Source organism: Dipodomys merriami, unplaced genomic scaffold, assembly GCF_024711535.1.
Source record: "Dipodomys merriami isolate MVZ:Mamm:240054 unplaced genomic scaffold, mDipMer1.0.p SCAF_7, whole genome shotgun sequence".
NCBI classification, from domain to species: Eukaryota; Metazoa; Chordata; class Mammalia; order Rodentia; family Heteromyidae; genus Dipodomys; species Dipodomys merriami.
The window spans coordinates 34,151,034-34,166,756 of NW_027206290.1; the positions used below are offsets into that span (position 1 = coordinate 34,151,034).

Here is a 15,723-nt window from a genome sequence, read left to right on the forward strand (position 1 = left end):
TAAACTTGTTCAACCACGTTGGAAAGTAGTATGGAGGTTCCTCAAAAGGCTCCACATAGAGCTCTCCTATGACCCAGCAATCCCACTTTTGGCATTTACCCAAATGATCACATCCTGGTACTAAATGCTGGTACTAAAGCTACCAGCACAACTATGTTTATTGCAACATTATTTACCATAGCTAAGATATGGAACCAACCCAGATGCCCCTCAGTAGATGAATGGATCAAGAAAATGTGGTATATACACAATGGAATTCTATGCCTCCATCAGAAAGAATGACATTGCCCCATTTGTTAGGAAATGGAAAGACTTGGAAAATATTATACTAAGTGATGTAAGCCAGGCCCAAAGAAATAAAGGTCCCATGGTTTCCCTTATTTGCAATAACTAGTATATGTCTGAGACAAACAGAAACTGTCAGACAAGTTGATGTTAGGCAAAAAGTACCCCAAGATAAGGATTCAAATGTTTTTTTCTTTCTTTCTTGTGATTGTTTGCAACATATTTATAAGATGATTTCTTTGTTGCTTTTTATGTACCTCCCCCAGGGTATAAGCCCTGCTTTCACTGTGTTTGATGTTGATATAATTTGTGGAGGGGAAGGGAATAAACGAACTGTTTAAATAGGGTTATAGGTGGACCCATTACAACAATGAGATGTACAAGACATTATGTCGAAAAACGCACTTTACAACTTTGGTGAGGTGGAGAGTGGGGTGGTCGTGGTAGGGAGTGTGGGGGTGGGGGGGTGGAGAAGGGAAGGGATGGTATGGCCAACACAGGAGGAGGCAACATTGCTTGATATGAAACGTACTCACTATCTTGCCCATGTAATTGTAACCCCTCTGTATGGTATTTTCACAATAAAAAATAAAAATAAATAAATAAAGCCATTAAAAAAGTAAAGATAGATGATAAGTGGAAGAATTTAAAGAAAATAGCTGACTCTAGCATCTATCTCTTTATATATGTATCTATCTTTCCATCTATTAAAGTATACTTTGGAGGTGATAATAAGGCTTCTACTGTGGAAAGTAATATCATAATTTGAAGGACAAATTTGAGAAATAAAGAATTTAGAAAAATACAAAGAGTTGAAAGTGGGATAGCCAAAAAGAAGACCATAAGCATGAGCTGGAAAGGGGAAAGCGTGAGATTGTTAGAATATAAGCTTTACATAGAACATACCTAGGGATAATGTTTTACTGGTGACTTACACTATTCAGCAAAATACTTTCATATGTTAGCTATTTTTAAAACTAAAAAGTATATTATAAATTTTCATTTGTGTATTACTTACTTGTTTTTATCAAGAAGTTGTACAGAACGGTTTCAATTCCTAGTCAGGTTATGAGTACAATGCATCTTGATCAATGACTGCATTTGTTCACCCTTCTTCCCTCCATTAGTATATCCTTCCTCTCTCACCACCACCTCCCTCCTGCTATTCAATTTGTTAAACAGTTCATTAGCTGTTCAAAGGAGTTACACTGCTGGACTTCTCCCCTAAGCATACCATCTTTTAGTCAATTTGTTTGTGTTTATATTGCATGTAACCCTGTATATTTTATCATATATGTAGGCATTTAGGTCCAAGGCCCACATCTGAGAGAAAACTTGTCTCTCTGAGCATGACTTACGTCACTTAACTATTTTTCTAGGTCTATTCATTTCTCTGCAAGTGACATAATATTATCCTTTCTAAATGATGAGTGGAATTCCATCGTATGCATGCAGCGCATTTTCTTGATCCACTCACCTGTAGTAGGGAATCAAGGCTGTTTCTGTATCTTGGCTATCATGAATAATGCAGCAATAAACATGGATGTGCAAATCTCTTTAGTATGTCCTGATTTGTTATATTCTAGATAGATGCCCAAGAGTTTATCATTGGATCATAGGGTAGTGGTTCTATGTTTAGTTTTGATTTTAAGGAATCTTCAAATCACCTTCCAGAGTGTTTGCACTAGTTTACATCCCTACCAACAGTGTAATAGGGTTCCTTTTCCCTGCCAGCATTTGTTACTATTCATATTCTTGATACAGCCCAATCTTACTAAGTGACATGAAATCTCAATATTGTTTTGATTTATATTTCCTTATGCATGAGCATTTCCTCATACATTTATTGGCAATTCTTTTATTCTGAGAAGTTTCTATTTTGCTCCTTTGCTCATTTATTGAGTTATTGATTCAGGACCAGTTTAGTTTCTTGGGCTCCCTGTATATTCTGGATTGTCAAATGTGTAGCTGGTACAGATCTTGTCCCATTTTGTAGGCTGGTTGCACACTAAGCTATGTGTATAGCTTAGTAACTTAGCTGTACAGAAACATTTTTATTTGAAGTATCCCTTTCTGTCAGTTGCTAAGACCTGGAAACTCTACTCAGGAAGTCCCTGCCTGTGCCAATAGGTTCTAATGTCTCTCCTACTGTTTTCTGTAGTAGTTTCAACATTTTCAGGCCTTATGTTGAAGTCTTTGATGAGTTGATGTTAGTGCAAGGTGACATACAAGGTTCCACATTTCAGTCTTCTACACACAGATGTCCAGTTTTCCCAACACCAATTGTTGAAGAGGCTGTATTTTATCCAACATATATTTTTTTAGCCTCCTTGTCAAATATCAAATGGCTATACGAATATTGGTTGGTTTTTGTGCCACGACAAAGATGTTTTTCATTATTAGAGCTCTGTAATGAAGTTTAAGGTTGGGAATTATGATACCTAGAGCATTGCATATTTTGTACAAGTTTGTTTTGGATATTTGGGGCTTTTTTTGGTTCCATATGATTTTTTGGATTGTTTTCTCTTTCTTAGTAAAGAACAATACATTGATAGTTTGTGTGTACGTGCACCAGTCCTGGGGCTTGAACTCAGGGCCTGGGCACTGTCCCTGATCTTTGTTGCTACAGGCAAATGCTCTACAACTTGAGTCACAGCTCCACAACTGTTTGTTGTTTGTTTGTTGTTGTTTTTGGTGTTGAATTGGAGATAAGAGTCATGGACTTTCCTTGCTGGGCAATCTTTGAACCATGATCCTCAGATCTCAGCCTCCTGAGTAGCTAGGATTACAAGCATGAGCCACCAGTGCCCAGTACACATTGGAATTTTGATGAGTGTTTCACTGAATTTATAGATCATCTTTGGCAGTATGGCCAAAAATATTTCATTATACATTTTTTGTTGGCCATGGGGGCTGAACTCTAGGCCTGGATGCTGTCCCTCAGCTCTCCAGCTCAAGGCTAGAGCACTACCACTTGAGCCACAGGGGCACTTCTGGCTTTTTTGTGCATATGTGGTGTTGAGGAATCGAACCCAGGGCCTCATGCATGCAAGGCAAGTGCTCTACTAGAGCACTATGGGGCCAACTTCCTGGCCCCATATTTCACAATATTAATTCTGCTAATACATGAACAGAAAAGTCTTTCCACTTCCTGATGTCTTATGCAATTTCTTTCTTTAGAATGTATTTTCACTGTAGAGGTCCTTCACCTTCTAAGTTAGGTTTATTCCTATGGTTTTTATTGTAAAAATACTGTAGAGAGGTGTTACAGTTACATGAGCAAGGTAATGAGTACATTTCCTATTGAGCATTGTTACCTCCTCCTTTGTTTTTCCCCTGCCATCCCTTCCCTCCCACATCTACAACTAAACTCCCCCCACCCAATCCCTGCATCCACCCCACCACACCCCACGCCTATATTGTAAACTTCCTTTTTCAACATACTGTCTTTTGCATCTCATTGTTAAAATGAGTCAATCTGTATCCCTATTTAAGCATTTTGTTTTTTACCTTCCTCTCCACAAATTAGAGAAGTGTATATACAAGATGGAGGGCACCGACTTCAAATACAGTGAAAACAGGGGTTATATCTTGGGGAAGGAACATACAAAGAAACAAAAAAATCACATGGTACATTATGAATATGTTAAAAAAAAAAACAATAACAAGAAAGAAAAAAACCACTTGTGTCCCTAATTTGGGGTTCATTTCTCTTAACATCATATTATCTGGTCATATGTACATAGCTTTTGGCCTTTTCTGCTTGTCCCAGACATATACTAGTTATTGCAAATAAGGAAAACCATGGAACCTATGTTTCTTTGGACCTGGCTTACATCACTTCATGTAATTTTTCCAAGTCTTTCCATTTCCTAACAAATGGGGCAATGTCATTCTTTCTGAAGAAGGCATAAAATTCCATTGTGTATATATACCACATTTTCTTGATCCATTCATCTACTGAGGGGCATCTGGGTTGGTTCCATATCTTAGCTATGGTAAATAATGCTTTGATAAACATAGTTGTGCTGGTACCTTTAGTATGGTCTTGTTTGTGATCATTTGGGTAAATGCCCAAAAGTGGGATTGCTGGGTCATAGGAGAGCTCTATGTGGAATCTTTTGAGGAACCTCCATACCGCTTTCGAAAGTGGTTGAACAAGTTTATACTCCCACCAACAATGCAGTATGGTTCCCTTCTGTCCACATCCCCTCCATCATCTGTTGTTGTCAGAATTTTTTGATTATAGCCATTCTAACTGGGGTGAGATAGTATCTCAATGTTATTTTGATTTGCATTTCTTTTATGGCTAGGGAGGTTGAGCATTTCTTCATCTGTCTATTGGCCATTCGTATTTCCTCTTCAGAGAAGTTTCTCTGTAAGTCTTTAGCCCAGTTATATATTGGGCAGTTGTTTCTTTGAGGATTTGTTGTTGGGGGATTTAATTTTTTGAGTTCCAAGTATATTTTAGATATGAGACCCTTATCCGTTGTATGGCTAGTGAAGATCTCCCAGTCCGTGGGCTTTCTATTGATCTTGCTAGCTATATCCTTTTCTATGCAGAAGCTCTGCAATTTCATGCAATCCCATTTGTCGACCCTTTCTTTGATTTGTTGTGTTTCTGGGTCTCTATTAAGAAAATTCAGGGGCTGGGAAGGTGGCTCAGTGGTAGAGCGCTTGCCTTGCATGCTCGAAGCCCTGGGTTCAATTCCTCAGCACCTCATAAGCAAAAAGAAAAAGCCTGAAGTGGCTCTGTGGCTCAAGTGGTAGAGCGTTAGCCTTGAGCTGAAGAGCTGAGGGACAGCGCCCAGGCCCAGAGTTCAGGCCTCACGACCGGACCCAAAAAAAAAAGAAAAAGAAAAAGAAAATTTCAGTCAGTGCCAAGGAGACCTACAGTTTCTGCTATTCCATCCTGTAATGTTTTCAGAGTGTCTGCTTTGACTCCAAGGTCTTTGATCCATTTGGAGTTGATTCTGGTGCAGAGTGATATATAATAGGATCTACCTTTAGTTTTCTACAAGTAGTTAACCAATTTAGCCAGCACCATTTACTGAAGAGGCTGTCTCTCTTCCATTCTATTTTTTTAGCTCCCTTGTTGAAGATTAGGTGGCTATAGGTCTGTGGGTTCATTTCTGGGTTTTCAATTCTATTCCATTGGTCCTCAGGTCTGTTCTTGTGCCAGTACTATGCTGATTTGATGACTTTGCCTTTGTAGTACAGTTCAAAATTTGGTATTGCTATTCCTCCAGCACTATTCTTTCTGTTAAGGATCATTTTTGCCATTTGGGGTCTTTTATTGTTCCATATGAATTTTTGGATTGCCTCTTCTATTTCCTTGAAGAATGAGGTTGAAATATTGATAGGTATCACATTGAATTTGTAGATAGCCTTGGGAAGTATTGCCATTTTCACAATGTTGATCTTTCTGATCCAGGAGCATGGGAAGTTTTGCCACTTTCTAAGTTCTGTTTTTATTTCCTTTTTCAGGTTTTTAAAGTTTTTATCATAGAAGTCCTTCACTTCTTTAGTTAATTCCTTGGTATTTTATATTTTGTGGGGCTATTATAAAAGGAGTTGCTTTCCTGATTTCAGCCATGCTTTTCTCATTGTTGGCATACAGAAAAGCCATTGATTTTTGAGGGTTAATTTTATATCCTGCTACTTTGCCAAAGTTTTGAATCAGCTTGAGTAATTTGGGAGTGGAGTCCGTGGGATTCTTTAAATACAAGATCATGCCAACTGCAAAGATGGAGAGTTTTACTTCAGCTTTCCCTATTTGGATCCCCTTTATATTTGCATCCTGTCTTATTGCTTTATGTAGGCATTCTAATATTAAGTTGAAGAGAAGTGGAGAGAGTGGATATCCATGTCTCGTTCCTGAGTTTAGAGGAAATGGCTTTAGTTTTTCACCATTAAGTATAATGCTGGTTGTAGGTTTGTCATATACAGCCTTTATTTTATTGAGAAATTTCCCATAGATTCCTAGTTTTTCCAGAGCCTTCATCATAAAGGGATGTTGGATCTTGTCAAATGTTTTTTCTGCATCTATTGAGATATCCATGTGGTTCTTATCCTTGCTCTTGTTGATGTGGTGTATTATATTACTTGATTTGTGTATATTGAACCAACTTTGCATCCCTAAAATGAATCCTGTTTGATTGTGGTGTATGATTTTTGGATGAATTGTTGAATTCAATTGGCCAAAATTTTGTTGAGAAGTTTTGCATCAATGTTCATCAAAGAAATGGGTCTCTAGTTTTCTTTCTTTGATGAGTCCCTGCCTGGTTTTGGGATGAGGGTTACGATGACTTCATAGGAAGAGTTTGGTAGTAAGCTTTTTCTTTCAATTTTATTGAAGAGTTGGAGGAGTATTGGTGCAAATTCTGCTTTGAAGGCTTGTAGAATTCTGCTGTAAATCTATCCAGTCTTGGACTTGATATGGTTCTGTTAATTTGCTTTAACTCATCTTGGTTTAGTGTGGGCATGCATTCATTTCTTCCAGATTCTCAAACTTATTAGCATACAGGTTGGAAAAGCATTCCCTTAGAATTTTCTGAACCTTGGTTGTTTCTGTGGGGATGTTTCCATCCTCTGAGTTTGTTTATTTGGGTATGTTCTTACTTTTTCTGATAGGATTTGATTAGGGTCTGTCAATTTTGTTAATTTTTTCAAAGACCGAACTCTTCGTTTTGTTGATTCTTTCTATGTTTTTGGGGGATTCTAATTCACTTAATCCTGATTTAATTTTTTCTTTCCATTTACTGAGATTGGGGTTTGACTTGTTGCTCTTTTTCAAGGAGGTTCAGGTGTCTCGTTAAATTGTTGGTCTCAGATCTCTCCAATTTGTTGATGTAGGAACTCAGAGCTATAAACTTGCCTCTGAGTACTGCCTTTGCTGTGTCCTAGAGGAGCTGGTAATTTGTGTGTTCAACTTGGTTGAATATCATGAACATTTGAATTTCGTTTCTAATCTCTTCCATGACCTACTGGTGATTCAACAGTGTGTTGTTCAGCCTCCATGTGTTAAAGGGCTTTCTTTGGTGGCTTTTGGTGCTGAGTTCTAATTTTATTCCCTTGTGGTCTGAGAGAATGCAGGGCATACCTTTCAATGTTTCTGAATTTGGACAAGTTTGCTTTGTGACTAATGTTCCGTGTGGTGCTGAGAACGTGTATTCTGATGCTACTTGGTGAAATATTTGGTAGATGACTGATAATTCTAGTTGATCTAAGAAGTTGTTTAGATCTGCAGTATCTCAGTTGAGTTTTTGCCGGGGAGGGGGTTAGTGGGTGTTAAAGTCCCCAACAATGAATGCCTTTGGATCTGTGTGAGATCTGAGGGAAAGTAGTGTTTCTTGGATAAATTTGGGTGCTCTATTGTTTGGTGAATAGATATTTGGGATTGTAATATCCTCCTGAAGGAGAGTTCCCTTAATTAGTATGTAGTGACCTTCTTTATCTCTTCTCACTAATTTTAATTGGAAGTCTATTTTATCTGATATTGGGATTGTTACTCTTGCCTGTTTATGGGGGCCGTTTGCTTGGTAAATTTTATTCCAGCCTTTCACTTTCAGAATGTTTGTTTTTATGGGCAATGTGTGACTCTTGAGGCAGAAGATAGAAGGATATTACTTTTTAATCCAACAAGACAATCTATGTCGCCTAATTGGATTCTTAAGTCCATTGACAGTTAGGAGTGAGGGTGTTTGGTAGTTCCTGCCATGTTACCCACCTTCTTGGGGGCTGTGACAACTGGGTTCTTCCTATGGTTCTTGGATTCTCAGTTTGGGTGTGGTTTTTGGCCTTTATTGTGTCCTTTCCTAGGGTTTTTTGAGGCTTTGTCAATAAAATTGTTTCTTGCTTTCTTTTTCTGCTCATTGTTGGTATATAGAAAAGCTACTGATTTTTGTGGCTTAATTTTCTATCCTGGTACTTTGCCAAAGTTAATGATCAGTTTTGGAGGCTTGGGAATTTTGGCATTCTTAGGATCTTTTAGATATTGGACCTCTGCAGATAGAGGTATGTTAATTTTTTCTTTCCCTATTTGGATCATTTCATGTCTTTCTCTTGCCTCATGGCTTTGGCTATGAATTTCAATAATATATTTCAAAAGAGTGGAGAGTTGTCGTTCTTTTTTTTTTTTTTTTTGCTGGTCATGGAGCTTGAACTCTGGGCCTGGGCACTGTTCTGAGCTCTTCAGCTCAAGGCTAGCACTTTACCACTTGAGCCATAGCACCCACTTCCAGCTTTTTCTGTGTATGTGGTACTGAGGAATCGAACCCAGGGCCTCATGCATGCAAGGCAAGCACTCTACCACTGAGCCACCTTCCCAGCCCCATGTCGTTCTTTTTTTTAGAGGAGATGGTTTTAGTTTTTCCCTAATTATGATTAGGATGTTGGCTGTAGATTTGTCATAGCCTTTATTATGTTGAAATATGTTCCTTATATTTCAATTGTCTCCAGAGACTTTATCATAAAGAGATGTAGGATCTTTCTCAAAGGCTTTTTCTGCATCTATTGCAATGATCATGTGATTCTTGTCCTTGACTTTGTGAGTGTGATGTGTTACACTTATTGACATACATATTGAACTAACCTTGAATCTCTGGGATAAATAGTGAACTAATTCTTTTATTAGTTGTTGAATTTGATTAGCTAAGGATCTCTGCATCTATGATCATCAGAGACTGGTCTATAGATCTCTTTATTCATTGGGTACCTGCCTGTCTTTGGAATGAGGGTAATGTTGGACTCACAGAATGAGTTTGGTAGTAATCCTTCCCTTTCCAGTTCATATAAAAGTTTGAGGAGTTTTGGTAATTGGATCTTCTTTAAAGGTATTCTAGAATTCACCTATGAATCTATCAGGACCGGACTTTTCTTTGTTGCAAGACTCTATTACTTCCTTGATCTTATTGCTTATTATGAGTCTGTTTAAGTGTCTTATATCTTCTTGGTTCCACTTTGGCACCTAGTATGTTTCTAGAAATGTATCAATCCATTTCTTCAGGATTTTCCAACTGATGACTATAGGCTTTTAAAGTAAAACCTCATAATTGTTTAAATTTATTTGTTATTTGTAGTGATACTTCCTTTTTCACCTCTAATTTTTTGATTTGAATCTTTGTTTAACAAAAATCTTTGATTTTTGTTAAAATAGCTAGGGCTTTGTCAATTTTATTAATTTATTTCAAAAAAACAGCTTTTTGTTTCATGGATTCTATCTATGTTTTAGTGTTTTGTCTGTATTTCATTGGTTTCTTTCTTGAATTTTACTCTCTCTCTGTGTCTCTCTCTCTGTCTGTCTCCATCTTTCTCTCTCTCTGTCTCTGTCTATCTGTCTGTCTCTGTCTCTGTCCGTCTGTCTATTTGTCTGTCTCTCTCTCTCTCTCTCTCTGCCTACAGCTGTTGGGTCTGTTTTGTTCCTGTTTATCTACAAGTTTTAGTTGCATCATGTTTATTTACTTGTGTAGCACTTACAGCTATGAACTTCCCTTTAAACATTGCTTTTATTGTATCTCCAAGATTCTGGTAAAACGTCCTTTCATTTTCGGTATGCAGGAAATTTTATTTCTCCCTTTATTTATTTATTTTTTGCGAGTCCTGGGCCTAGGGACTGTTCCTAGCCCTTTGCTCAAGGCTAGCACTCTACCAATTGAGCCCCAGCACCACTTCTGGCTTTTTCTGTTTATGTGGTACTGAGGAATCAAACCAGAACTTCATGCATGTGCGGCAAGCCCTGTACCACTAAGCCACATTTCCAGCCTTCTCCTTTTATTTCTTCAGTGACTCAGCTGTTATTCAACAGTGTGTTGTTCAGTCTCCATCTGTATGGATATTTTCTGTAATATCTTTTGCTGTGGAGTTCTAGCTTAATTCCACTGTGGTCAAATAGAGTAAGTGGAATTATTTCCTTTTTAATATTTGCTCAGATTTCTTGTATGTCCTGGGATATGATCTATTTTGGAAAAGGTTCCACGCCTGCAGAGAAGTATGTGTATTTTAAAACGGGGTGAAAAACTCTGTAGATGTCTATTAAATCTATTTGGGTTATGATGTTATTTAATTCAGTTTCTTTGCTGATCTTTTGTTTTGTTGACCTGTCTTTTTGGTGAGAGTTGGGTGTTAAAGTCTCTCACTATTATTGTGTTGGACTCTATCGGTTCTCATAGGTCTCAGAGTATTTGTTTAATGTATTTGTGTGTGTCATTATTAGGTACATGTATCATTTCCCTTATTTTTATGAAGTGATCTTCTCTGTCTCTTCTTACTGATTTTAGTTTGACGTTTGTTTTGATCAAATATCAGTATTGCTACTCCTGCCTTCTTGCACAACACATTTGCTTAGAAGGATTTTTCTATCTTTTTACTCATGATCTATATTTTTCTTTAACCATGAAGAACGTTTCTTGGTGACAACAAATGTTTGGCTCTTGGTTTCTGATCCTGGCTGCTGCTCTGTCTTTTGTTTGGAAAGTTGAACCCATTGATATTTAGCATTAGTATTGCAAAATGTGCCATCGTTCTTGTCATTTGGTTGTTTTTGTGGTGCTTGCCTCTTTCCTCTTCCTCTTTTACTAATCTAATCCACTAGTAGTGTTTATTCATTGCTGTATTTTATTGATTTTGACTGCTTTCTTCTGAGGCTAAGATTCCCTTGAGTGTTTTCCATAGTGCTGGTTTAGTGGTCATGAATAGTTTTTATTTATTATGGAACATTTTTATTTTTCCATCAATTATGAATGATAGCTTCACTGGGTACACTAGTCTATGTTAGCAGCTGTTGTGCTTCAGGGCTTCAATTATAGCTTTCCAAGGTCTCCTTGCATTTGCAGTTTGCATTGAGAAATCTTCAGCTATTCTAATGTTTTTCTCACTACTTTTGCTGTACCTTCTTTGTGCTACCTTCAGTGTTAAATCCTTATTTTGTATATCCAATTTTTTTTGGTTTTTTTTGGGTCCGGTCGTGGGGCCTGAACTCTGGGCCTGGGCGCTGTCCCTCAGCTCTTCAGCTCAAGGCTAGCGCTCTACCACTTGAGCCACAGCGCCACTTCCGGCTTTTTTCTTTTTGCTTAATGTGGTGCTGAGGAATTGAACCCAGGGCCTCAGGCATGCAAGGCAAGCACTCTACCACTGAGCCACCTTCCCAGCCCCTATCCAATGTTTTAACAACAATATATCTAGGAGTATTTCTTCTTTGGTCTTAGAATTCTGTATACCTCTGTCAGATGGATGAAATTCTCTTTCTTGTAGTTGGGGAGGTTTTCCTCTATTATTTTATTAAATAAGTTCTCAATGGCTTTAGCTTTCAATTCCTCTCCTTTATCTATTCCCATTATATGTAGATGTGATATTTTAACAAAATCCATGAGTTCTTGCATGTCCCCTTGATATCTTCTGAATGTTCTCTCAATACATTTGACTGATCTAATTTCTCTGATTTGTCTTCAACTTTGATACTTTGTTTTCAGGTATTTTCTGTATTACCTAGGCCTTCAACTATGTTTTGAGTTCTTGGTGCCTTCCATCTCTTTATTGATTTCCTCTGATCTCCTGAATGTCCTTCTTAGGTTAACTAAACTGTGTTTTCTTATTTTTTGAACTTATCTTGGAATTCAACTAGTTTCTTGAAGATTTTCTCTTTTATTTCATTGACCATTTCTCTCAGCCTTGCTTTACTAAACCCATTGTTTGGCCTTTCTTCACTCTCACTTGAGTCCTTCACTGTGTCATTGTTGATTTTTGAGCAGACGTCTTGTTTATTCATGAGGTTTGGATATTTTGCTGTAATTTATGCATCTGGATCGTGATTTGTGATAGTTTTGGTCTCCTGAGTATTTTCAGTTAGTGATATCTTGCAGCTTCATTAAGATGAGATGATGTCTAGGTGGTATTATATATATTGAGAGGGTAGATTTCAGTTGAAAACTATGCAGCTTCCATGCTATAGACTCTAGATGGATTTTTTCTTCTATGGATAAGGAAAGCTTGGATTTAAAGCTTTTTGTAAGTCTGGGAAGGTGGCTTAGTGGTAGAATGCTTGCCTTCCATGCACGAGGCCCTGGGTTCGATTCCTCAGCACCACATAAGCAAAAAGAAAAAAACCGGAAGCGGTGTTGTGGCTCAAGTGGTAGAGCGCTAGCCTTGAGCTGAAGAGCTGAGGGACAGCACCCAGGCCCAGAGTTCAGGCCCCATGACCAGAACCCCCCCCCCCAAAAAAAAAGCTTTTTGTAGATGCTAAGCCACCATGTTATGTTTATTTTATTTTCAAAACATGAGGGGTCACTGGTTCCCATTTTTAGTTGAATTTAGAGACCAAAGTGTGTCTTTGTTTTCTAGGAGGTCTTCCTTTACCAGAGCTGAAGTAGTTTGGAGAATTAGGGGGGAGCAATCCTGTTGGAATAATTTTAGGTATTTTTTTATATAGGGAAGGAAAGACTGAGATTTAGTCTTTATGGGAGTTTTTTTTTTTGTTTTTTGTTTTTGTCAGTCATGGGGCTTGAACTCTGGGCCTGAACGTTGTCACTCAGCTCTTCAGCTCAAGGTGAGCGCTCTACCACTTGAGCTACAGTGCCACTTCTGGTTTTCTGGTGGTTTATTGGAGATAAGAGTCTCAGACTTTCCTGCCTGGGCTGGCTTTGAACCGCAATCCTCAGATCTCAGCCTCCTGAGTAGCTAGGATTACAGGCATAAGCCACTGGCGCCAGGCTTTTATGGGAGATTTTAATGAGAAGTTGGAATGAGTTGTTCAGGGAAGAGGAAAGGATATCTAAAGTTATGTTAGGCTGGGGTACCATGAAGTTGGGAGAAAAGAGTAAGTGCTCATATTGGTGAGAATGGGGCAGGCATCACTGATGGTTTAGAAGGAGGAGAGGGCAAAGTACAAAAAGAAGGATTGGCTAATTAGAAGAAAGACAAACATGTAAACTGACTATTAGGGGACTTAAGCAGGAAGCAGAAAATGATAAACAAAGCAATCGGGACAAAACAATGAACTATAATTATTTGAGTAGTCATTACTAGAAAGTACTTGGGTATTGAGGAAGATAGGTAATGAGGGAACAGTGGTGAGAGATATATGGGTAAAAGAGAAATTTTACTAGTATTGTGAGGAGGGTATAAATGAAAAGGGACAGCTATGAGATGATAAATATGTGATTTGAAAGAAAATTGAGTGGTAAGAACAATGATGTAGATAAGATGGTTTCAGTTTTTAAAAAACAGAGAGAGGAAGAGGAAAAAAGGCAAGAAAAGGCAAAAAAGGAGGGGTAGGAAACTTGACACTCAAATGGACAGGACTGACTGGTAAGACTGAAAGATAAATCACCTTTTTGTGACTGGACAAAAAAAAAACAGAGTTAAAAAGTACAACATTCAGGTCCTTCCCTTTCCCTTTCCTCTCACAGGAAAGGCTGAGACCCGGTACCGGGGCCATCCGGTGGCCGCCGCTGCCTCAGCTCCAGCCAGGCCTGGAGTGCTCCCGATTGTGACATCACATCCATCCCTTGGCGAAGGAACTTGTCACTAGGAAGGAAGATTCAGTCGGTGATTAGCCAACAAGATGGGTTTCTTGGAGTATCTACTGAGTGGCACTGAGTGGAGGCATCAGGGGGTTGGAACCTTGTAAACAGGGAACCTACCCCCCACCATTTGGAAGGACCTGGGTTTCAGTGATGAGACATGGGGTATGATGTAACACGTTTCCAGGGGGATGTTGATGAAGACCTTATCTGCCCTATTTGCAGTGGAGTCTTGGAGGAGCCAGTCCAGGCGCCTCACTGTGAACATGCTTTCTGCAATGCCTGCATCACCCAGTGGTTCTCTCAGCAGCAGACGTGTCCGGTAGACCGTAGTGTTGTGACAGTCGCCCACTTGCGCCCAGTACCTCGGATCATGCGGAACATGCTATCAAAGTTGCAGATTGCCTGTGACAACGCAGTGTTTGGCTCATGTCTCACCTCAGCGACTGTGAGCACAACCCGAAGCGGCCTGTGACCTGTGAACAGGGCTGAGGCGTGGAGATGCCCAAAGATGAGCTGCCAAACCACAATTGCATTAAGCACCTGCGCTCCGTAGTACAGCAACAGCAGACACGTATTGCAGAGCTGGAGAAAACGTCAGCTGAACACAAACACCAGCTGGCAGAGCAGAAGCGAGATATCCAGCTACTAAAGGCATACATGCGTGCAATACGCAGTGTTAACCCCAACCTTCAGAACCTGGAGGAGACAATTGAATACAACGAGATCCTTGAGTGGGTGAACTCCCTGCAGCCAGCAAGAGTGACGCGGTGGGGAGGGATGATCTCCACACCGGATGCTGTCCTCCAGGCCCTCCCTGGTGGAGAGTGGCTGCCCTGCCTCTATTGTCAACTAGCTGATTGAAAATGCCCACGAATGTAGTTGGCCCCAGGGCTTGGCCACACTAGAGACAAGACAGATGAACCGGCGCTACTACGAAAACTACGTGGCCAAGCGCATTCCTGGCAAGCAGGCCGTTGTCGTAATGGCCTGCGAGAACCAGCATATGGGTGATGACATGGTGCAGGAGCCCGGGCTTGTCATGATATTTGCGCATGGTGTGGAGGAGATATAGGAGACTCAATCAGCTGTCAGGAAGAGATGGAAGTCAGAAAAACTCTCATCACTCCAGCAACTGGGCCCTGAATCCTTCCCACTATCCTTAATGCCATGACCGGCACTGGAGCCACATATTCCCCTGCCCTTCTGACACTTAGATGAGCCTTTTGGGAGGGAAACTCAGATTCCTGCCTTTTGCCATATTTCTTCCCCTAAAATGTCTGTGAGTGTACAGTTGGGGTGGGAGAGTCCTGCCAAAGGTCCCTGGTTCTAGATATTTTCAGAAAGCACAAGAGATTTGGTTTCCCTAGAGGATCAAGGTGGAGTGAGGAGTCTTAATAATTGTCCCTCTCCTCCAAAACCAGGGAATCAGAACAGGCAGACCTATTGGCTCTAAGCAGCATTTAGAGGGCAGCTCTGAGGAGCAGACTTCCTGAAGAAATTTTAAGGGTGGAACCAAGACCCTAGAAGTCAGTAGTGAGGCCAGGAGTTGGCCATCACTGGTAACCCTTAGGGGACCATTGGACCTGTGTGCCAAGCACATCCCTGTACGGCCCACCTTAAAGGTGCAGGCTCCTGCTGGGTCTGCAGGTATACAGGTTGGATTGCTGAAAATTTCCAGATGAGCTCTTTTTTTTCCTACATGTTTTCATAATTAGGGAATGACAGCATTGGGAGTAGGGGCTAGACTATTGGGGTTCATATGCTCAGCGAAGTGGCTGCTCTCTGGCTTTTGCTGGAGTAGGATAGGCATTGCCTCTTGTGGCATGTCCATAATAGTTCATACACTCCTCTCTGTGATTATAGTGAGTTATTTTGATAAAAAAAAGTACAACATTCAGTACAATACTGAAGCAATACT

General features: G+C 39.7%; 1 pseudogene; it reads left to right on the forward strand.

The window, feature by feature from the left end:
* The first annotated feature begins 13,666 nt into the window (after window positions 1-13,666).
* Window positions 13,667-15,615, forward strand: LOC138817040 (E3 ubiquitin-protein ligase NRDP1 pseudogene; annotated as a pseudogene).
* The last annotated feature ends 108 nt before the right edge of the window (window positions 15,616-15,723 follow it).